The sequence below is a fragment of the Humulus lupulus genome, chromosome 8, assembly GCF_963169125.1.
Source record: "Humulus lupulus chromosome 8, drHumLupu1.1, whole genome shotgun sequence".
Taxonomy (NCBI): Eukaryota; Viridiplantae; Streptophyta; class Magnoliopsida; order Rosales; family Cannabaceae; genus Humulus; species Humulus lupulus.
Genome location: NC_084800.1, coordinates 130459717 through 130484494, shown reverse-complemented (window position 1 = coordinate 130484494; position 24778 = coordinate 130459717).

Sequence of the window (24778 nt, the reverse complement as noted above, 5' to 3'; positions counted from 1 at the left end):
GAATAAGTGATGAGTGGTAAGTTAATTGTGAGTGGTAAGTGGTAGGATGGATGTGTGAGATAATTAAGGAATATGCATGTATGAAGAAAATCGTGATGGTTATTATTATTATTACTAAAGTTTAGATATTATAAATTTGAAATTATTTTACTAAGTAAAAATTGTATTTCAAAACCAATGTTTTAGGACTACTTTTAAAACAGAAAATTCAAAATCGTATTACTAACTAATATCTATTAGTGAAGAAAAGCCAAAAGATTTTATTTAAGTGCTCTGTAAAAAGGAGAGTCATGAGTCTACCTTACAGAAAAAGAGAGTTTAGCTATATATAGCTAATAATACAAGTGAAAGATAGAAAGTAAAAGAACCAAGACCTAAAAAACTAAATACAACCAATTACCAAGATTAGTTGAAACTAACCCAACTGATTAACAAATTTATTAACAACTTAGCGGTTCTATTCGCCCCCTCAAAATGGATTGAATAGATTTTGTACACTCATCTTGGTGATGAACTCTTTGAATTGGGCTGGAAAAAAAACATTGGTAAAAATATCAACAAGGTTATGTTGTGTAGAAACATGGTTGAGCTTGAGAAGGCCATTTTGGACTTTTTCGCAGACAATATGACAATCTATCTCAACATGTTTGTTGCACTCAGGAAATACGAGATCCTCAGAGATGTTAATGGCAGCTGGGTTGTCACATAAAAATATGGCTAGTTTGGGATGTTGGATGCCGAAGTCACGAAGGAGAGCGAGGAACCAAACTATTTCACAAGTTGTATGTGCCATTGCTCGGTAATCAGCTTCAGCAGATGAGCGAGAGATGGTAGATTGCTTTTCGGACTTCCATGATATGAGGGATTGTCCAAAGAATATGTAGAACCCATAAATGGATCTTCGTATATCAACACAGGTACCCTAATCCGCATCAGCATAAATTTTCAAGGAAAGATCAGCTCAAGTGAAGTTTGTTTCTGCATATGCCTAAGAAATAGTCTCTATTTTAGAAGGATAAAAGAGACCTTGAGCAAGTGTGCCTTTGAGGTATTGGAGAACTCATTGAACCACTTAGAGATGCAGAAGTCTTGGATTAGATAAAAATTTGCTAGTCGATTAACAGCAAAGGTGATGTCGGGCCAAGTAATGGTAAGATATATTAGCTTGCCAATCATGCTTCTATAAGTAGTAGGATCTTTGAATCCTTCTCTGATGTCTTTTGATAGCTTAATATTAGGTTCCATTGGAGTAGAGACTAGTTTGACTCCTAGATAACCTGCATATTCAAGTAATTGCAAAATAAAAGGTCTTTGGGAAATAGATATGCCATTAGTTGATCTCCCTATTTCAAAACGAAGAAAGAAACGAAGTGAACCTAAGTCTTTGAATGTGAAATATTTATGCAATTGGGATTTGAAAAGAGAGACATACAAAGCATTATTACTAGAAAGTATGATATCATCCACATATATGCGTAAGGCAAGGAAAACACTAGAATTTTGGCAGATGAAGAGTGAATGGTCAGATGGAGATTTCTGAAATACGAGTTGAAATAATGTTGAACTTAGTCTTGTTGGGAAAACTTATACATGATCTTTATTTATTTTCATGTAGATCTAATATTAAACAAATTAATATGAGATAACCTAGAAATGTTTCTAAGATTGAATTCAAAGAGAAATAATAATAAGAATACTTACATTATACACAGCAGAATAATAGAGTTCTTCATTCAGTTTCTCTAACCCTTGTATCATTTCTATCGTAGAGTATTACAAAGAAATTGAACAGATCTTCAATTTTCTTCACAGCCTTCCAAAGTATTCTTAGAATCACCTAGACTAGAGTGGTCAATTCTTAATACATGAGATAGATACAAAGAGAAGAAGAGAAAAGAACAATAAAGCATAGAAAAGGACTTATGTTTAGAGAGAATCCAAAACCTATCAGAATACCAGTTTCTATCATCTAATTTCAATTCTCATTAAACATTCCTTTTATAGACTCAATTAGGTGATTTATTTAATTAAAAATCAATAAAATAACAGCCAATTAACAGCCCTAGGTCGAAATTACCATGGGATTTAGGCCTGTGAAATTTCCCATTTTATTATAAGCAATTGGACTTAAAATCAAGGCCTGTATTATTTTCTATTGATCTAATTAATTAAATAATTATTTAAATCCTTTATCAAATTAATTATTTATAATTTGAACCTTGATTTAAACTTATTCATTAATTTAGATATCAATTTATCTTAATTAATAAATCTGCCCTAATTTCTCTTTTCTTCTCCAAATTACATAACTCTGTGAAACTATCCACAATTGACCTGGTCAACTTTGATAATTCTAATTGATAATTAAATCAATTAATTGAGACTATCTAGATGTTTTCATCTAAGGTACAGTGGGGACCATGGGCCTATGAAATCAAGCTCCAATAAGTTATCATACATCTAACAAATAAATTTACTAACTTATTAATTCCTCATGACTCCACTAAAGACTCGAATTGCACTCTTGAATTCATAGAACGCTCTATAACAAATATAGATACGCTGTTAACTATCCATTGTTACAACCATAATTGTCACTCAATCCTCTATAGATGGTATACAATGAGATGGGACTAAAATACTGTCTTACCCCTCATTATATTTTATCCTTAAAACTCTTAGTTCCTTGTAAATGATATTTCAGAAAACTAATATTAATTACTGAAATAAGATCTCTCTCATTTAGCACCTTGAACAAAACTAAAAGGAAACCATCGTTTAACTTCTTCATCCGAAGCTATAGATGCTCATGTCTATGATTAACACTCCTACTTAATTATACTACCGAGTACCCAAGATGTAAGTATGGGCTAGTCCGTAGAGTAAGCTGGTAACGAACAAGTCAAAGAACTCAAATAATACAATCCGTTATAATACTAACCACTCAAAATTGAGATTGAATTGACCTATAGTCAACTATATGATATGACTAGAATAGATAATAATAGTATGTTTACTTATCCTATCAACTGCCAATATCGGTCCAATTCGATGTAACAAATACATCCGATCTTATCTAATGTGCTAATGTTCTAGAAAGAACATAACACTACAATGTGTAAGTAGATCATATCGTAGATTAGCAAGTCAGTGTAAGTCCTGTGCACTGACTAATCTTAGGACTAATTTATTTTGAACATATAATCATATATATATTCCACTATAATTACGTCACTATAAATACGATTACCTATATGCTCGGGATTTAATAGAAGTTTATATTAAACAAATAATCATGAAAATAAAACATGTGAGAAAAGTGATTGACCAAGTCAAAAAATGATTTATATTCTTTTATTGATAATAAATGAGATTACAAAGAAATTGTGTTTTATTTAGCGCATAAAACCCTAACAAGTCTTGCATACCATGTTAGGAGTGTGTCCTAAAATCATGTAAAGACATTTGTTTTTCTGTGAATAAATAAATACAACGGCTTATTATTATTGTTATATTTAGATTGTTAAATTATTGTTTGAATAATATTGTAAATATAAGAAAATTTCCATATTCATTATTGAGGATGTGATCTTGTATTAGTATGAGAGAATTAAGATCACATGAATGAATAAAAATAGTCAACAACAACAAATTAAAGTTATGGAATTCTTTAATTGGATTTGTAAGTTCGGTTTACTGAGTATCATAATGATACAAATAATCTAGATTCGGATTATTGATGTGGAAAGACATCTCAGTAAAGGTGCTTTATATAATATGATTATATATGACATGGACCGATATGAATTAAAGTCTTTATCCAAAAACCATTTAACAATAAAGACTTGTAATTCATATCATAACTGATGATCATTTATAGATCAACCTAAATCCTGAGTGTTCATGAACTCCTGTTCATGTTTATTAAATATTTTGATTCATTCGTTAAGGTCTCTTCAAAGAATGAGGCGAATGACTGTTGTTTTGGAGATTTAATATCATGGATGGCTGGGAACATGTATCAACAATACGAAATCTAATCTTTCCTAATGGATCCTATATTAGTTCCCTTAAGGGTTAATACTGGAACTGAATTATTTTGAGCTCAAATCTATAATTAGATTATAGATTGATTATTCACTAGTGAATTAATGGTACTTAAGGAATAAGAAGTAAATTAGAAAGGTAAAATGGTAATTCTTCCATTCTAATTTATGAACTAATTAATTAGAGGTTTGAACTATTGTAAGATGGTTATATCAATGGACGACTTAAGAAAAAATTTCTGTAAGAGTATATCTATGACATAAAGAGTGCAATTCTGAATTTATAGTGGAGTAATATCATAATTAATAAATTAACTATTATAATTAAAGAGTTTGATTATTTAGTTTATTTATTGGAGCTTAGTGTTATAGGTCCATGGTCTCCAAAATGGCTCAAACAAACACTGGCAAAGGTAAACACAAAAATGGGCAAAAAGGACTTATGTGATAAGTAAAATATTTTTTTATGCATCAAACATAATTATTGTTTAATTATGTGCAATTAATTAATTATTTGATTTAATAAAAATATAATTAATTTTGAATTAATTTATTTTTTGGGATTTTTGGTATTTAAATAATAATAAAAATTGGGAAAAATCACATGCCATCACTGGCATGTGGTACACGTGTGGCACAGTGCACAGTCACTGTGCTACACGCATAAGAGACTGTGTTCAGTTTCTTGGTTCTACAATTTTAGTTATTTAAATATTAAATAAATAATGAGATATTTTAATATGATTAAAATATTATTATTTAAACAAAAATCTGATAACTGATCAGTTATTTTAAATTGTTTGAAATAACAAATATTTTATTATATTGGATATATTAAATATAGGATATCAGTTTTACATAACGTAACTTTTCAGGGATAGAAAAATATCTAGAAATCTCTCTCAGAGAAAGAGAACAGTGACACAAACAAAAGTCATTGTTCTTCACAAAACCTAGGTCCAAACTTTATCAGATCTCATGTGTTGAGAACATCTTATAAATAGTTTTTTGCCTATTGTTTTTATAGTGAGCCCACACTCGTTCTATGTGTGTTGAGAGCATTTTGGAAGATCTTGGTGTGAGATCTCAAGGATTTAGCCATACAAAAAGATTGCAGCAAGGAAGGACCTGAGGTATTTTGTCTATTCTTGTCTTTGATTCAATATATATATATGCATGTGAAGAAGTAGATCTTGAAATCTTTTGGGATTAAACTGACAATTTGATTATTGTTCCGCTGCGTATAATCTATGATTTGATCAATAAAAACCAACACACCATTGACGAGAAGATTGTTTTAGACCATAAAGGCTTTTGTATAATTTGCATACTAGATTAGGAGAGATCGCCCTCTTAATAAGATATCCTTTGTGAATAGTCATAAACACTTGCTCATTTAAATCACTGTGGAGAAAAGCATTATCTATATCGATTTGGCGTAGAGGCAAATTTTTTACAGCAGCTATTGCTAATAACATTTTCAGAGTAGTAAATTTAGCAACAGGTGCAAAAGTTTCAGAGTAGTCAATACCTTCTTGTTGTGTATCCTTTGGCGACAAGGTGAACTTTGTACCGATCAATCTCACCCTTGAAGTTATATTTGATTTTGTACACCCATTTGTAGCCAATTGTGTGTTGGCCCTTAAGAAGGAAGACTATATTCCATGTATTGTAAGAATCTAAGGCATTTAGCTCATGTTGCATAGCTTGCTCCCGTTCTGTTTTGGTGGAAGCCACAGAATAATTTTTTGGTTAAGAAATTGTATGGAAAGCTAGATTAGCAGCCTTGAATGATGGTGAGAATTTATCATAAGATATAAAATTGGAAATAGGGTTCGAAGTAGAGGGTATCATGTCCTTGTATTGACAAATATAATCTTTAAGGTGAGCAGGTTTATGAATATTTCTGCTAGATTTTATAGTAGCTGGAGCTTTGGTAGAAAAATCTGAAGCTTGAGAGGGAACTTGCGGTAGTGTGAGATAATCAGTATGTGTAGTACCCCCTGCATTAATGAGTTTAGTAGTAGAACTAGGAGATTGAGAAGAAGGGGTTGTACACGTAAGGCCTACATTCAAGTTAGATCTTGGCAATATATTGTGAGAAATTTTTTTTTTTCAACGGTGGATCTAGAAATTGAAGTCCAAAGAGGGTAAATGGTTTCATAAAATATAACATCACGTGAATGAAAATTTTGATTAGTTTGAATATCAAGTAAAGTGTATGCCTTCATTCCATGAGGATAACCAATAAAAATGCAAGCTCTTGAACGATGATAGAATTTATGTCTCTTGCTATCAAGAGTAGAAGCATAAGCAAGACATCCTATGTTACTTAAGTGGTCATAGTTTGGAGCTTCATTGTATAATAATTCAAAAGAGGTTTTGAATTGAAACAATCTGGATGATGTTCTATTTATAAAGTAAATAGAAGAGTTAATAAGATATGTAACGACCCAAAGTCACTAATATGGCTTTAGGGTCTTGATTAGTGTGCTGGGAGGGCATGATTGATTTAAGTGTGAATTTATTAATTTAATGTGGGATGATATAATAAGCATGCTTGTATGGTTATATGAATGAAAATGCGATTATATGTTATATTTGTGAGAACCACATTATTTTGTGGGTAAATCTGTAGCATGCGATTTGAGGCGATCCTAGGGAGCTAGTTAGCGGGAAAGTCACAACGGGACTTAATACTCGACTTGTTGGATGGTTATTTAGGTTATTGGATTATTGAAATAAATAATTGGAGATATATTTGAGGTTAGGAAGCTTAGGTGGGAATACTGGGGAATTTTACCATTTTGCCCTCGGGAACGTTTCCAGCACCCCAAGCCTCGGGATTGACTTAATTGCTTAAGGATAGATGGATAAAACTTAGAAAACAGTGGAAACATCAAAAACTGACCCTTCCCTCCCTCTCTCCTCTCTTCTTTCCTCTCAAGGAAAGTCACTAAAAAATAAGGAGATTTGGCTGGGAATTCAGTGATTTGAGCTGAGGATTTGGAGGATTAACACAGTGGAAGATAGGGAATCTAACTAGAAACTAAGGTAAGCATTGAATTACAGTTTTTGATCAGTTGATTATGAAGTTTTGGGGTTGAATTCTAAGAGTTCTTAGGTTCTTAACTTTAAGGTTAAATTAGGATCTTAGGGTTTAACCCTAGTTCCTCTTTAAACCCTCGGTCGTGGTGGTCGAGTAGCCGCATATGTACACATCGTCACCTAAGCTCTCCAACTCAAGGATGGTCAAACTTTCTTTTACCTTTACCTGCATAACATAGCACCCGTGAGCCGAGGCTCAACAAGAAAACTTAAACATGTTCATAAGCAGACAATAACATGTCACTAAATCATAATAAGCATGCCTAGTATTAATAACCCTATTCATGCATGCAGGCAAGTACAAATAAATGTTTATGGAGTCCTGCACCCTAAGTAGATGACTAATAAGTCTTTCTGATGACCTACACTGTGAATATATAACTAATAAGTCTCTCTGGGGACTTGCGTCTTGAATATATGACTTATAAGTTTATCCGAGGACTTGCACCCTAAATAGATGATTAATAAGTCTGTCTAGGACCTGCGCCCTGAACAGATGACTAATAAGTCTCTCTGGGGTCCTGCGCTCTGAATAAATTATTGATAAGTTTCTCTTGGGTCATGCACCCTGAATAGAAGACTAATAAGTCTCTCTGGGTCCAATGCCCTGAATAGATGACTAATAAGTCTTTCTGGGGTCCTGCGCCCTAAGCCATGTGACATTTTAGGCACCTGAGCCTTTTAGCCCTGACTCTGAGTAATTAGCCTTACGCTAGCCAAGCACTTTAGTTTTCTTCAACCGATAGGTCGGTCAAGCATTTAATGCACTTATTGATAAAATCTAAAAATTTCGACCTGCGTTTAAAACGCTAATGCCGCTCTTGACTCATAAGTCAATTCCATACGACCAGCGCTCAGTACTACTGCCAATCATGACTAATAAGTCAGAGCTTCATGACCAGTACTAAACACCATTGTCGTTTCTTAACTAATAAGTTTGTGCTTCCTCAATGAGGTAATGCGAATAGACATATATCATATGTCAAATATCCAGTTATAAGGCATTCAACATGCTTAATCAATAATCACTAGCATAATCATAATCATGCACAATTACGGAGACTCAAGCTCTGATCAATTCCATATTCAACATTCATGCCATGCCATAACCACATGTATCACATGCATCACATACTAGGTTCAGTTTTCTTACCTCAGATTCGAGTGTAAAATAAATAAGGAACGACCCTTGAGAACTATTTGTCCTTAGGCCCCTTAGCTGTCACCTAATCATAACCAAATATGAAATCCCATCAATAAAGAGGAGGAATAAAAGATGCATGGAATAAACCTAGTTCTCGGGACCTCGAATCTTACTAAATCAGTTAGTAGATTTGATCCCAAGCCTTGAGATTCGAAAACCCGCACTCAAAACTAACTAAAACCCTCCCTGGCTCAAAAAGGGCAGGCAGGCCGCTACCTGCCCCCAAAGGCCACAGTGCGCCCCCAAGTCAAAGAGCCCCTTGTCTGGGTTCCAAGGGAGGGCCGTGACTTTCCCCTAAGGGTCGTAGCACCCCTACAAGGTAGAGCCCAAAGAAGGCCCTAGGGTTCACTCAAGTCGCGACTTGCATGAACTCAGTCGTGACTTGACTCTGAGAACCCAGCTCCCCTGCATTTTCTTCAAATATAACTAAGCCAAAACTTATCAAACAAATCCCCAATATCACAACCAATCATAAATACAATGTAGCCACAAATCTAGCTACAAAACCAAAGCCTCTAAACACCTAAAACACTCACTTTTAAGTTCAAAACTCTCAAGCCTTCAAGAAACATAAAAACAGAGCAAAACCTTAAGGTTCAAGAAAAAAACCTTACCTCAAACCCAGAATTAACACCTTTCAATTGCTGCAACACAATCCTAAACTTTCAACCCTCAAATCCCCAAGCTTAATCTTCTAGCTTGCTTCAAAATCCCAAACCGAGAGAGAGAGAGAGAAAAGTGATTGAGAGATGAAAAGAGAACCTCTGTTTTGCTGCCTGTGTAATCTACAACCTTCCTTGACTGAATATATCCGATGGTCTAAATGACAAAATTTCCCCTAGGACCATCTAAAGCCTTTAAAGCTAAGCAAGGGCATAATTGTCATTTCTCACTTATCTCGTTAATCATAATTAAAATCCTCAAATTCTAGTGACTCTCATTATCCTCAAATAATTATTAATCATACCCCATTACCCGCTCATTCACAGTAATGTACTAAACACCAATTTACCCCTAGGCTCACCCCGAGCTTGGTAATTGACCCCGTTATGACCAAACCACTAACTTGCATCCTACGATCGTCTCATGCCTGATAGCTCAAACATATCCACATAATAATGTGGTCTCATCCATATATCATATACATGCACATAAATATACAAATATGCCCTCAATGGGCCAAAATTACGAAAATGCCCTTCTCATAAGAGGTGGGCCCACATGCATGCAAATATCATTATATAATAATATAACTCACATAATCATGCATATAATCACATAATCACATATTAAATCAATTATGGCCTCTTGGCCCCCTAATCCAGGCACTAAGCCTTATTAGAAAATTTGGGACGTTATAACTATCCCCTCCTTATAGAAATTTCTTCCTCAAAATTTTATCTGAATAGTCCGGAATATCAATCCCTCATATTTGATTCCAGTTTCCAGGTCGCTCTCACGACCTGACTATTTCTATATAATACCTTAACCCAAGGTATAGCTTTGTGTCCTCCAAACTCTATTCCTTCTGTCTCATATTTGGACTGGATATTCCTCACAGGATAACTTAGCCTCTAATCCCAGATTCTCGTAACTCAACACATGAGTCTCATATAACACATGTTTCCTCAACATGAAAATATGAAATACACTGTATACGCCCGATAGTGATAAAGCTAAGGACAATCCATAGGTAACCTGACCGATCCTATCCAAGATGCCCAACAGTCCTACTAATCTAGGGCTCAACTTGCCCTTATCTCCTCACCCCTTTCCATGGTGAGACATTAAGGAAGATACAGTCATCCACTTGGAACTTCACATTCCTTCACTTAAAATTAACATAACTTCTCCATTTACTCTGAGAAGCGAGCATCTGAGCTCTAAACTTTTCAATAGCCTCAATGGTCCCCTAAACTACCTCAGGACCTAAATATAATAGCTGACCCATCTCATCCTAGTGAATGGGCGATATACATTCCCTACCATACAACATCTCACAAGGTTCGCCTCCACTAATTGGATAACTCCCTCTAATTCACCATCAATTTGTGAATAATAAACTATACTAAACACCAACTGTATACTCATCACCTTTTGTAACCTTCTCCAAGACTTGGAAGTAAAAGCAGGGTCCTCATCTAATAATATAGACCTTGAATTCCATGAAGGCATACTATCCCTCTCACATAGAGACATGTATACTGATTAACTGTATTACTCGTCCTTGCTGATAAAAGTGAGCCGACTTTGTATACTTGTCTATAATGACCCGAACTGAATCATGTTGTCCCACTATCCTGAGCAGCCCCACCACGAAATCCATTGCGATGTTTCCTTACTTCTACTATGCACTACACAAAGGCTATAATGGCCCTACTGGTTTGTAATACTCTATCTTGATCTGCAAACAACTTAGGAACTTTGCCACGTATTTAGTCACGTCGCTCTCCACCCCAGTCCACTAATATAAATCTTTCAGATCCTGGTACATCTTTATAATGCCTAGATGAAGAGAATAAGAGAGTATGAGATTCATCCAAAATCCCCCGCTTAATCCCAGTGTCCACCAAATCCCAAGTCTGATCCCTATACCTCAATAAACTCAAACCTAGCACTGCATAATCCTTAGCTAATCTAGCTAAGACATTCCACTCAATTCTTTCCATTTGCGGTTTTCTCAACTGTTTTCCTTTGATCCTAGTAACTCTGGCCCACTGGCCCACTAGTAACTCTGCTATAGTTCTGGCCATATCCTTCAATTAACATGATGCTTAGGCAATCTCCTTTTCTGTCAATGAGATATCATAATAATCTATAAGCTGATTCTGATTTGAAGGAAGACTCAGAACTCTTCCCCAAAGCACATGTAATATCGTGCCCGTTCCTTTCCATTGAGAAGTTCCTTGATCTCGCAAATCTCCAACTGAGAGTATACCACAATATCGTCAATCAAGATGATCACAAATCCAATTCAGATAATCTTTTAATTCTTTGTTCATCTAATCCATCAAAACAACTTGGCATTAATAAAATCCACAAAACATAACTTAACACTCCTAGTGTCCATATCTAATATAAAAAGCAGTCTTTTGCATATCCTTCTCCCTGATCTTCAGCTAGTAACAACCAGATCAAAGATCCACCTTAAAGAATATCGTCTTACTCAATAACTGAACCTTTAGTTTTTACAGCTCTGTTGAAGCCATTCAATATGGTGTCCTAGACCTGGTTCTGTCCCTGACACCAACATAATCACCATTCTATCTCTTTGTGTAAAGGTGACCTTCGCAAATCCTTTGGAACATATCTAGAAAATCACAAACTAATTCAGTCTGTCCTGGTCCCACTGGCATGACCTAAGTAGTATTCATCACACTAGCTAAGAGTCCTATGCATCCTCCTGCAATAGGTCTCTAGCTCTAAATACAGATGTCATAAACATACAAGGTCCATTGACATTGCCAACAAATACAAGGGTTTCTTACCCTCAAACCAAAGGGTTACCATCCTTTCCTTGCAATCTATCATTGCCCCATACTTAATTAACAAATTCATATCTAGGATCATATCGAAGTCAGTCATAACCAACTCAATCAAATAAACTGATGAGAACTTCTCACCATAACCTAAGCCATCTCTTAAAATTACCAATAGAGTATCACATTCTCATCACAACATAACCATGTAATTTTCATATCAAGGCTATACCTCTCTAGATGCAACAAGCAAAGAATAACATGGAACCAAAACTAGTCAGCATAATACAAAAATCAGAACTAGGAAACTATCTTGCAACTACTGAGGAACCAGCCTCAGTCTCAGTCTCAGTGTCTGACTCTGACTGCGAAAGCAATCACTCGAGCTGGAGTCGAGTTGTCTACCCACTTTTGCTCATTTTTCCTCAGTCTTGGGCAATCCATAATAAGGTGCCCAACCATTCTACAAAAGAAACATGCCTTTTATTGGCATTCCTTCAGATGATGCCTCTTTCACCGAGTTCATTTCGGGTAAAATTTCCAATTTTCGTCCTTGCCATGATGGCGTATCGCAACACTTCAGAACCCCTTTCCTAAACCAGAGGTACCGAATACATTGATAACTCTTCCTTCCTGATCACTGGGATCTCTGCCCCTACCTAATCCTACCAATGGAGGTATCACTACTTGAGCACTACGCTCTCCAGCACTCTCATTCACAATCTCATTTCCTGTGCTCTCAACAGCAAGAGCCTTCCCTACCACCTGAGCGTAGGTAGAGATTTCATGTATTGGGGCGACTCTAACGCCCTAAGTTATTCCGGGATTTAATCCCTAGATAAACCTTTCCTTCCAAGCTACATCTGTGGGTACCATATCAAAAGAAAACTTGGCCAACCCATCAAATCTGTTAACATACTCTGTTATTGTCGTATTTCCTTGAACCAGGTTCAGAAACTCATTTGTCTTAGTTGTCTTAACTGCATCACAGTAATATCATTCATTAAATAGCTGCCTAAATTCTTTCCAGTCCATTGGAGCTGTATCTCGTGTCTGGGATACCATTTCCCACCACGTCCAGGCATTTTCGCGCAACACTTATGTCGCATAGATCATCATATTGTGACCTACCATCCCCATACTTTCTAGGATGGAACTGATCATGCCCATCCATTGCTGAGCTCTGAATAGATCTAGGCCTCCCTCAAACACTAGAGGGTAATATTCCTAGAATCTACTAAAATAAATTCCCACCTGTTCTCAACCCAAGTCTGAGCAAATACCGGTGCCACTCCTGGCATAGCAACGGAAGAGGTGTTCCCTGATAGAACCTCTTGTTGTTTTAAACACCTAATCTCATCCTCTTGCCTCTGTAATCTTAATTGGATATCTGTAAACACCTGGTGCAAATTCTGAGGGGTAGGTGAAGAATTCAAGGCCTGGTTGTAATTCTTAGCCTCGGTATAACCACCACCATGTCTCGTTAACTGCCTTGGGGTACATAACCTCTCATTGAATTTGCAGTCAATAACTTGACCCATTAAACATGATGAGCATATTCAAAAGCCTTCCCCACGGGAACAATCACACAACACCACATTCACAAACCACTGCAGTGTTAAAAACATGCCCACAACATTCATACATCAATCATAACCCATGCTTTCAACTCCAACATACAAATAACACAGTCATATTTTCACTAAGCAGATAATCATATAATCATATAATCATATCAATAGTCAAAGGCTAAGCCCTAACAGAATATTATGCTCCCTAATAAGGCGTACATGTAAAACATTTACATTCTATTTAAGTAGTTAAGCACATAACCACATAAATAGTTCCCATAACTTGAGTGAAGCTTGTCTTTAGTGACGAGTGTACATGCCCAGCTTGTCTACAGGAACCCTTAACCTTGGATCCCTCTGATACCAACTTGTAACGCCCTACTACCCAGGGACCATAACATTGTGTATTTTAAACATTGTTAAACTCTCTAACTGAATCATTTGGCCATAATCATGTAACTAAATGTGATTAACGGTTTAAGGTTAATTTTTTTTTTCAAAGGTACAACATTTCACTAACACGTTTACTGTATACATTGGGATCCCAAAATACATTTTAACTATTAATTACAATAAAAGACTTACAACCAGCTAGCCTAAGCGGCAAAATAGGGTTTAACCCTAGTTCCACTTTAAACCCTCGGCCGTGGTGGTCGAGCAGCCGCATATGTACACATCATCACCTAAGCTCTCCAAATTAAGGATTGTAGAGTCCAAGAACTTTACTTAGCTAAGTTAGATAGTAGTATGATAGTAATAATAGTATTATCTTTATGACTGTGGACTTTTGGTTCAGACCGGGATTTATTTGGACACTCATAGTAGTACCTGTAGATTTTCTAAGTTTAACCTATGGTTTAGGAATATTAATTTTAACCTAAGGTTTGATTAATATGACTGATATTGGGGATAATATTTATTATACTATAAGTTTTAGATAAGAACCAATAGGATAATAACACATGTTATGTATGGGTTTATTAATGATTAAGTATTTTGAGGATTTAATTTATTAAGGTTAAAATTTGAATACTCTAAGGCCAGTCAGCAGCTTTGAAAACGTTAGAGGGCTTAGTCAAGGATGTTTACTCAATTCAAATTAAGCTAAAAATGTGTAATTTCGTGTTTAAATAATCAGCGTATGCCGATATATCGCAGCTATAGGGGGCGATATATCGCAGCACGAAGATACGAAAAGCACGAAACGTTGCACGATTGCCTCGGGCATACTGGCCCAGGCGATATATTGCCTACAAGGGGCGATATATCGCCCCTCCCAGCATATTTTGAAAGTTTTCAAAAACGTTCTCCATTCAAACCTTCAACCTCTTGATAAGTCCAGTATCTTTTTGAACGAGTCTTCAGCCTCTGCTGAACGATAATTCAAATGTTTTTCACTTAAAAATCCATTATTTTTGTTCAAGTTAAATAAAGATCTCTTCATTCCTAAACTCTATAAATAGGACCTAGTACCCAGCCATTATTCGTCTATTACTCTAAGTTCAGAGGCTACAAGTTGCTAGGTTATTATATTGAGAGTGTAAACACTTGGGTTGGGAATCATAAGCTTGATCATCATAAGCTTATCAAACACTTGGGAAGTAAGGTTTTATAGCATTTTGGTTCAAGGTTTAGATTGGTCTTATAAGCCTTCAAGGTATTTCCACACTCTAGTTCAATTGATATTATTTTATTTAAGTTCTCATAGTCTCATACTCAGCCTTCTAACCTTATTATTTATTTTGGTTAGGAAATCTAAGAACTTGCACATAAGTTTTTGGTAAGTATATTCTCAATGGTATAGTCCTTCCATTCTTTTCATCCCTTTTCTTCAATTTACTCAACCTGTTATAAATGGTTTTTAGGAGTGTTCCAAAGTCCCAACTCTATCCTCATATCCCGGTATTTTGGTAAGGAAAATAGGATAGAATTTATATGTTATATGCCTTTATATGTTATCTTATCATTTTATGTTATGAAATATGTTATGTTAAGTATGATTGTAGACTTGGGCATATGACCTATATGACTAACAAGCCCCAAATAGATTATGGGCATATGACTTGCTTAGCTAGCAAGACCCCACTAATCTATTGGGCATATGACTTGTTTAGTTTATGGGACCCCAAGTAATAATGGCCATTATAGTATGTATGTGACATAAGTGTTATGGTATGTTTTATGTTGCATTATGAATTTCTATGTGTATGGCTATATGTTAGATTTTCCTTGCTGGGCATTAGGCTCACTCCTTTTTGTTTATTTGTGCAGGAAAATAGCTTAGTGGCGGGAAAGATTCTTGGAAGCTTGGGGAATGTGTATTGAGGCGGAATGGATTCAAAGAGCCGAGAGTTTCGATTTGAGGATGTAGTTTTTGTTCTTATGGTTTTTATATGTATTTTTCCGCATTTTATTATGTAATCTCTTTTTAAATTATCATTATGTCATGTTTTGGTTTAAAAATAATGGGATCCCATATCCTAACTTAAACTTTTTGTAAGTTTGACCTTTGTTTTTTTTTAAAGTTTTAATAAAGTTATGATCCTATCACTTGTAAGTGTTATTAAGAATTAGTGTTTATGTATAGTTTTTCGTTAATGGTCCAAAAGTCTAGAGTAGTTGGGTCATTACAAGGATGGTCCAACTTTCTTTTACCTTTACCTGCACCACATAGCACCCATGAGCCGAGGCTCAGCAAGAAAACTCAAACATGCTCATAAGCAGACAATAACATGTCACCAAATCATAATACACATTCCTAGCAGTAATAACCCTATTAATGCATGCAGGGGAGTACAAATAAATGTTTATGGAGTCCTGCACCGTGAGTAGATGAATAATAAGTCTCTCTAGGGACCTGCGCCCTAAATAGATAAATAATACGTCTTTTTGGGGACCTGCGCCCTAAATAGATGAATAATAAGTCTCTCTGGGGACCTGCACCCTAAACAGATGACTAATAAGTCTCTCTAGGGTCTTGCACCCTGAATAGATGACTAATAAGTCTCTCTGGGGTCCTCCGCCCATAATAGATGACTGATAAGTCTCACTGGGGTCCTGCTTCCTGAATAGATGACTAATAATCTCCATGTGGTCCTACGCCCTGAATAAATGACTAATATGTCTCTCTGGGGTTCTGTGCCCTAAGTCATATGAAATTTCACTCACCTGAGCCTTTTAGCCTTGGCTCTGAGTAAATAGCCTTTGACTAGCCAAGTGCTTTAGTTTTCTTCAGCCAATAGGTTGGTCAACCATATAATGCTCTTGTTGATTAGATCTAATCATTTTGGCCTGGATTAAAAAATGCTAATTCCACTCTTGACTCATAAGTCAATTCCATACGACCAATACTAAACACCATTGTCGTTTCTTAACTAATAAGTCAGTGCTTCCTTAATGTGGTAATGCGAACATAAATATATCATATCTCAAATATGCAGATATAAGGCATTCAACATGCTTATTCAATAATCACAAGCATAATCATAATCATGCACAATTACAGAGACTCAAGCTCTGATCAATTCCATATTCAACATTTATGCCATGCCATAATCACATGCATCACATACTAGGTGCAGACTTCTTACCTCAGATTTGAGCATAAAATAAATAAGGAACGACCCTTGAGAACGATTTGTCCTTAGGCCCCTTAGCTGTTACCTAATCATAACCAAATATGAAATCCCATCAATAAAAAGGAGTAATAAAATATTCATAGACTAAAATCCAGTTCCCGAGACATTGAATCCTACTAAAACGATTAGTAGATTCGATCCCGAGCCTTGAGATTCAAAAACCCGCTCTCAAAACTTACTAAAACCCACCCTAGCTCAAAAAGGACAAGCAGGTCGCGACCTGCCCCCAAGGGCCGCGATGCCCCCCCCGGCCCCTTAGTCAAAAAGCCTCTTGTCTAGGTTCTAGGGGCGGACCACGACTTGCCCCTGAGGGTCGCAATTCCCCTACCAGGCAGAACTCAAAGAAGGCCCTAGGGTTAACTCAAGTCGTGGCTTGCATGAACTCGGTCGTGACTTGACCACGCGAACCCAGCTCCTCTGCATTTTCTTCAATTATAACTAAGCTAAAACTTATCAAACAAATCCCCAATATCACAACCAATCATAAATACAACGTAGCCACCATTCTACCTACAAAACCCAAGCCTTTCAACACCTAAAACACCATCAAACACTCACTTTTAAGATGAAAACTCTCAAGCCATCAAGCAACATAAAAATAGAGCAAAACCTTAAAGTTCAAGCTGAAAACCTTACCTCAAACCCAGAATTAACGCCTTTCAATTGTCGCAACAAAATCCTAAATTCTCAAGCCTCAAATCGCCAAGCTTAATCTTCTATCTTGCTTCAAAATTCTAAACCGAGAGAGAGAGAGGGAGAGAAAAGTGATCGAGAGAGATGAAAAGAGAACCTCTATTTTGCTCCCTGTGTACTCTACAACCTCCTTGGCAAAATATGTCCGATGGTCTAAATGAGCAAATTGCCCCTAGGGCCATCTAAAGCCTTCAAAGCTAAGCAAGGACATAATTGTCATTTCCCACCTATCCCATTAATCATAATTAACATCCTCCAATTCCCGTGACCCTCAATATCCTCAAATAATTATTAAATCATATACCATTACCCGCTCATTCACGGTAATGTACCAAACACCAATTTAACCCTAGGCTCACCCTGAGCTCGGTAATTAACCCTGTTATGCACAAACATCTACCTTGCATTCTAGGATCATCTCATGCCGAATATCTCAAACATATCCACATAATAATGTGGTCTCACCCATATATCACATACATGCAAATAAATATACAAAAATGCCCTCAACGGGCCAAAATTATGAAAATCCCCTTCTAATAAGAAGTGAGCCCACATGCATGAAAATATCATTATAAAATAATATATCTCACATAATCATGCATATAATCACATAATCACATATTAAATCAATTATGACCCTCCATGTAACGACCCAAAAATCACTAATATGGCTTAAGGGCCTTGATTAGTGCGCTGGGAAGGCATAATTGGCTTATGTGTGAATTTATTGATTTAATGCATGATTATATGAATGTAAATGTGGTTAAATGTTATATCTATGAGAACCACATTGTTATGTGGGTAGATTTGCAATGTGCGACTTGAGGCGATCCTAGGGCGCTAGATAGCGGGAAAAGTCACAACGGGGTTTAATATTTGACTTTGGATAAGTCAGGGGTATTTTAGGTATAGGGTAGTTAAATAGACTATTGGGTTATGGAAATAAATATTTGGAGATATATTTGAGGATAGGAAGCTTAGGCGGGAATATTGGGGAAATTTACCATTTTGCCCTCGGGGACGTTTTCGGTACCCCGAGCCTCGGGATTGACTTAACTGACTAAGATTACACTAAGTTAATGGAAAGCAGTAGAACAAAACACAAACCGACCTTCTCAGCTCTTCTCTCCTATTCCTTCTCTTCCTTCTCTTTTCTCTTTCAAGAAACCACTCGAATTCAAGGGAAATCAGCTGGAAAATTTTGTGTTTGAGTTGAATTCATGAAGGTTTAGCCTAGTTCAAACTAAGGGTCACTCAACCAAGATTAAGGTAAGTGTTGAGTTGTGTTTTTGGATGTTACAACTCTGAGTTTTTGGCTGAATATTAAGGTGTTTATGATTTTGATGTTTAAGGGCTGAATTAAAGCTGAGTGCTTGGGTTTTAGCGCAGAGGTTGTCAAGGAAGTGGTTTAGAAAAGGAGGTAAGCTTCAATTCATAATTTAGAGGTTAAAATTTGGATCTTGCATGAATGGTTTTGGTGTTTTAAGTTGCTGGGGTTTCAAAAATAAAAAATGGAATTTTAGTAGGTTGTTAAGATGGATTTCTGTTGGATTATGCTGTTAGAATCATGTTATAAGTTTTGTGATTAACGAGTTTTGAATTAGGGTGCTTTGGGATGGTTTTGAATGAGGTTAGGATGCTAGAAATGATGGATTTTCTGGGTACGAAAGGTAGGGTCGCAGCTCTGTTCTAGAGCGCTGAGGCCCTACGAAGAAAGAGAGCTAGGGAGGCTCGACCAAAGGAGAGCGCCGGGGCGCCACAGGGCAGGGTCGTGGCGCGTGTTTGCTTACTTGGGGGCTTGGGCTCTGTTTTAGGGGTGGGTCACGGCTAGGTTTCAAGGACCGCAGCCCTTAGGTGCATTTATGATCTTTTGGGGATCTTCAGCGTGGGAACTTAACCTAGGGTGCTCGGGATCAATTTCACCACCGTGCTTGGATTAATTTATTGTCCCGAAAGCTAGTATTGTACCCGGAAACTTTTTTTTGAATATTAATGGAATCCATTACCTTTGTTGTGACTAGGTGTTAAGCTAGGGCTCGGGAAACGGCTCCACTACAAGAAAATGGTGTCTTTACCTACCAATTGTAAGTGTAGGTAAAACTAGTCTAATGGTGGGTAATATGGTTTACCTACCAATATTGAATTGGTAGAGATTGGTAGGTAAAGGTTAGTGGGGAAAATAGTCTTTACCTACACTTATTAATACTGATAGGTAAAAGAATCAGTGGACCCCACTAAGTTATAAATTAATTGATGAGTCAGCAGATGACGTGTTTGATGATGTGGCATCCTACATGTCTGCTGACATGGTTTCCATAGTTTATGTGTCTGATGACGTGGCATCCTGTGGCATACATCAAAACCGTCACTTGGCATATTGTGGTTGCTCCACGTGTCAGACAATAATTTGTCCACGTGCTACAAGAAATTCGAATGATTGTGTTACTTATCCCCTTTTTATCGGTTATGTGGCACTAAATGATTGGTCCACGTGACATGTTGTAGTATACTTATTTTTACCTACACTTATTTATTTGTGAGTAAATATAATATTTCTATGTAAGTAATTTTAATTATATATAAATTTTATTTAATATAAATAATAAATGAAAGTAATTAATTTGAAAAATATTTAACATTATTAATCAAATAAATTATTTAACTTTAATAAAAAAATAAGCAAACATATATTATACAATATTCATTGCTTATTAAGAAGCACATTTCATAAAAAAAATATCTATACATTATTTTTACGTCATTGAAAACTCAATAATGTCATTTTTCTTGACATTCTTCCTATTCTTCACTTTGGGATCATTGCATGAGAGCCTCCTTTTCTCTGACTGAACTTATTGTGAATGTCGATGATGACTTTGGGAGGTGGACACCGACAATGGTCGGAGGTGGGGTTCGAATTGGTGCCAGTGAGAAGGACTTTATAATTAATTTCAGCAAAATAAATATCCCCAATTTAATCATCATAAGGATTTCATAAAAATATATGACTTATTATTATGGGCATTTACGACACTTGAGATACCAACATATATTAAAAATAAAAATAAAATATGAGCACATCAAGTGTCACAATCACCAACATAAAATAAGTATATTTATTCTTGAACATCATAGACCAAAATAATTCAAAGTAACAATGACACCTACCACAACAGATTGCCTAAAAATAAATCAGAATACAAAAATATGGTGATATGAAACACTAAAGAACTAAACACAACAAACCAGAGCAACAAAAAAGGATCGATACATACTATAAAAAAATTACCTCAAACAGAGCATAAAAAAAATTGCCTCAGAACAATCAATCATCATAAATCCTTCAAATTATTAGGTATTTCATCAACATAAATCATAAAAGTTACATCAAAGCCACCAAGCCAACAATCCAAAACTCATAAAGCCACAAATTTGAAATTAACTCTTAAAGCCACCACAAGTAAATTTAATCGCACAATAAAATCAAAGAACATATCAAAAACATACTAAACAAACAAGATCATGAACTAAGACAAAACCAGTCTATGACCTTAGACAAAAACAAAATAGGAAAATACAACTCAAAGCCTCAGAACAGATGACAAGCAGCTTTGGATTGAGCAGTGGCGATGGCTGAATAGGCAGATTGGGTCAATAAATGGAGAGAGCTAGAGGCCAAGGGTGTTACAAAATTTAACTAATAAAATATCGTCAAATTTAATCATCATAAGGATTTCAGAAAAAAGAAAGTAATATGAATTTTTATGGGCAAATACAACACTTGGTTAGCAACATATATTCACACGAGCACACCAAGCCTCATAATCGCCAACATAAACTAATCATACTTATTATTCAAATATCATTGGCAAAATATCTAAAAACACATATAAATCTTCAAAATAGATCATAAACCATACTCCAAAGCGATTAAAAAATAGACCAGACACACAAATATCTTACACTTATCCTCATAACACCAACCAACAAGCTAAAAATCAGATTCAAAACATGTTTATATACACATTGTTTATTATTAGAAAGACTCTTCAAATAGATACAAACAAAGATATTTCACAACAACATAATAACAAGCTTTTCAAAATATATCATAAATAATACTGAAACAAATTGACAAGTCATATTCAAACTTGTATAAATCTCACAATAATTAAACTCAAAATTCCAACTAACATACTTTAAATGGAACAAAGAAGATAAACACAGAATAGTAAGAAACTATATGAGATCGATCTAAGATAACTACAACAAAATTAAACCAAATTCGAGCCTTTTCTTAATATCAATATGAAACATAATACCAATTCTTAGTTTGTTTGCATAAAATTTAAGCTTCTGTTTCAGTGTGACTAACTTCCAACTCAGAAAAACTACTAATAGGCAATAAGTACACTTATTCTTGAACATCATAGGCAAAAAAAAAAAAATTAAAGTAACAATGAAATAAATTGTAAAACACACTCCAATTGGATTAAAAAACAGATTGAAAATTTCATTTATGCTTTAGAAAAACACTTGAGATTAATGCAAAACTTTGGAAACATAGCAGCAAATAAATAAATAGAATCAGTGCTTAACTATTAAAAAAAATCATCCTTAGTCAATTTCTTCAACTATAATATGAAATCAAAACTTCTACACCTTAAAATTAATATAAATCTGAAACATGAATAAAGAAATTGTGTCTTCAATATGCATAAATATATCAATATCTTAAACAAAGTCCTAAGAAACCAAATATCCAAATATGAAAACAAATTTCAGAAACAAAGTACCCAACCCGCCAAACATCTAAATCTGAGTACAAGAACAAAGAACTAGATTCACCAATGTATTAAACTTATCAAACTAATATATTCATATCTTATACTCACATCAAAACCAAACTAAATTCTTATTTAGAGTAAAAGGCAAAGTATGAATGAACAGATCATGCTTGAATGCACATAGAACAAACCATACAAATAAATAGCAAGCTGAAAAGCAAGTTGTAAACCAAACTAGACCATACAAGCAAACAAAGAAAAATACACAAAATTCTTAACACATTTAAAGACTAAACACACATTGCAAATACTAAACACCTAAACCATATTAAATCTAAGCCATATACTAATACACATTGCAAATAACAATCAAAGGGCCTCAGAACAATGCACCATCATTAATCCTTCAGAACATTGGGGATTTAATCAAAATGAATCATAACAATATACCTAAAAGGCAACCAACTGACAATACGAAACTCAAAGCCACCAAACCACCGAGCCAACAATCTGAAACGCACAAAGACATAGCCAAGTGTATCAAAAATTTCATACCACCCAAGCAAGCAAACCGATAACAATCTCTATATGGCGCCCCTGTCAAAACCGAACAACAATCTCAATATATGGTGCCCCTGTCAAAACTGAATAACAATCACAACAAGGATAAAACAAAACAAAGGATAACAACCAATAATTAAACACAATTTAAACAAAACCATACCCATAGAAAAAATCGAAACCAAGAAGTCGTTTCAGGGGCTAAGACAGAGATTTGAAAATTCAGAGAAGGGAGTCAGCGATTCAAAGATGGAGGTGTCAATAGGGGCTAAGACAACTTGACAATGGAGGAAAATATTCAGATTTGGAGGTGGTGGTAGTAGCTGAGAGTACTCATCGGAGGGAGGCGGCAACCACTTTTCTGGGTTTCACATAATGAAGACTGAAGAAACACAAATAGAGAAAGCACCAACCCGATTCCACAGAGAGATGATCCAGAGATATATTAGTAGAGGATGAAGGGATTAAGCCGAGTGAGGAGTAGAGGGTTAGGCGTAAAGAATGAAGATATGTGCGTTGTTCGTGTTGTTCGCCGAGCGTGAGGGAGAGGGAGTTAAGAGAGTGAGTGTTGCGGCTGAGAAGTGAGAAAGATAGAGAGATAGGGTTTAGGGGAAAAGAAAAAAACGTGGGTAGGTAGAATTTTTAGTTTTTATTTTAATTTTAAATACAAATTTATTATAAATATATTTTATTTATATTTTTTCCAACTATGTACACACGTGGCATGCCACATGTTATACAATGTGTACACAACATATTATTTACTCCACATAAGCTTCCAAATAAGCATTTATAATAATAAAATAATATAATGAAAATAAAAAATGGGGGGAAAATTGAGTGGGAATGGTTAAAAAATTTCCCTCCATAATATACGTAGGTAAATATCATTACCTACTGATATTATTGGTAGGTAAAGCTATGCTCCGAAATATAATATAATGGACTAGCATTTACCTACTAATATTATCTACCAATAAATATTGGTAGGCAAAACATTACTTTCCCTACCAATATATATTGGTAGGTAAAGATCAGATTTCTTGTAGTGCTCGTGCTCGAGGGACGTCGCTCGTAATCAGTGAATGTATAAATTAAAGGTAAGAAAACTGGACCCGGTTTTGTATTTGTAATGGGACTAAGGGCTCCCTAATATGTATGCTTGAAAGGATGGTATTATGCCATGTAAGCAGTAAACCAATAGCCTAAGAGTGCCAACGGTTACACTAGCGCACAGGGTGCGGCTTGGCCACTGGAAGCCAAGGACAACTTATTATGCACTGAACTCAGTTTAAGCGGGCCGGAGTCAGCGAGGTAAACAGAGGGTGCGACCTAAGTTGTCGGGCCTGATTAGTATGTCACCTAATTGTTATTAGTGAGTAGTTGCATCGTTGGTTCTGAATGTGTGTTGAGTGGTTAATGTGGAATATTAGGTGTTGACTCATGCTTAAAGGATTGATTACCCGTTGTTGTTGTTTATGTTGCATATTATGTTTTCTTGCTAGGCCTTGGCTCACGGGTGCTACGTGATGCAGGTAAAGGCAGGGGAAAAATTAACTAGCCCGGACTTGGAGAACTCTGTGAGCTGAATGTACATGACCAGTTTCTCAGCCGCCACTGTTGGAGGAAAGGCAGGAACAAGAGAACCAGAAATGTCTGTTTTGCCTTAGAATGGTTGAAGGTTATCT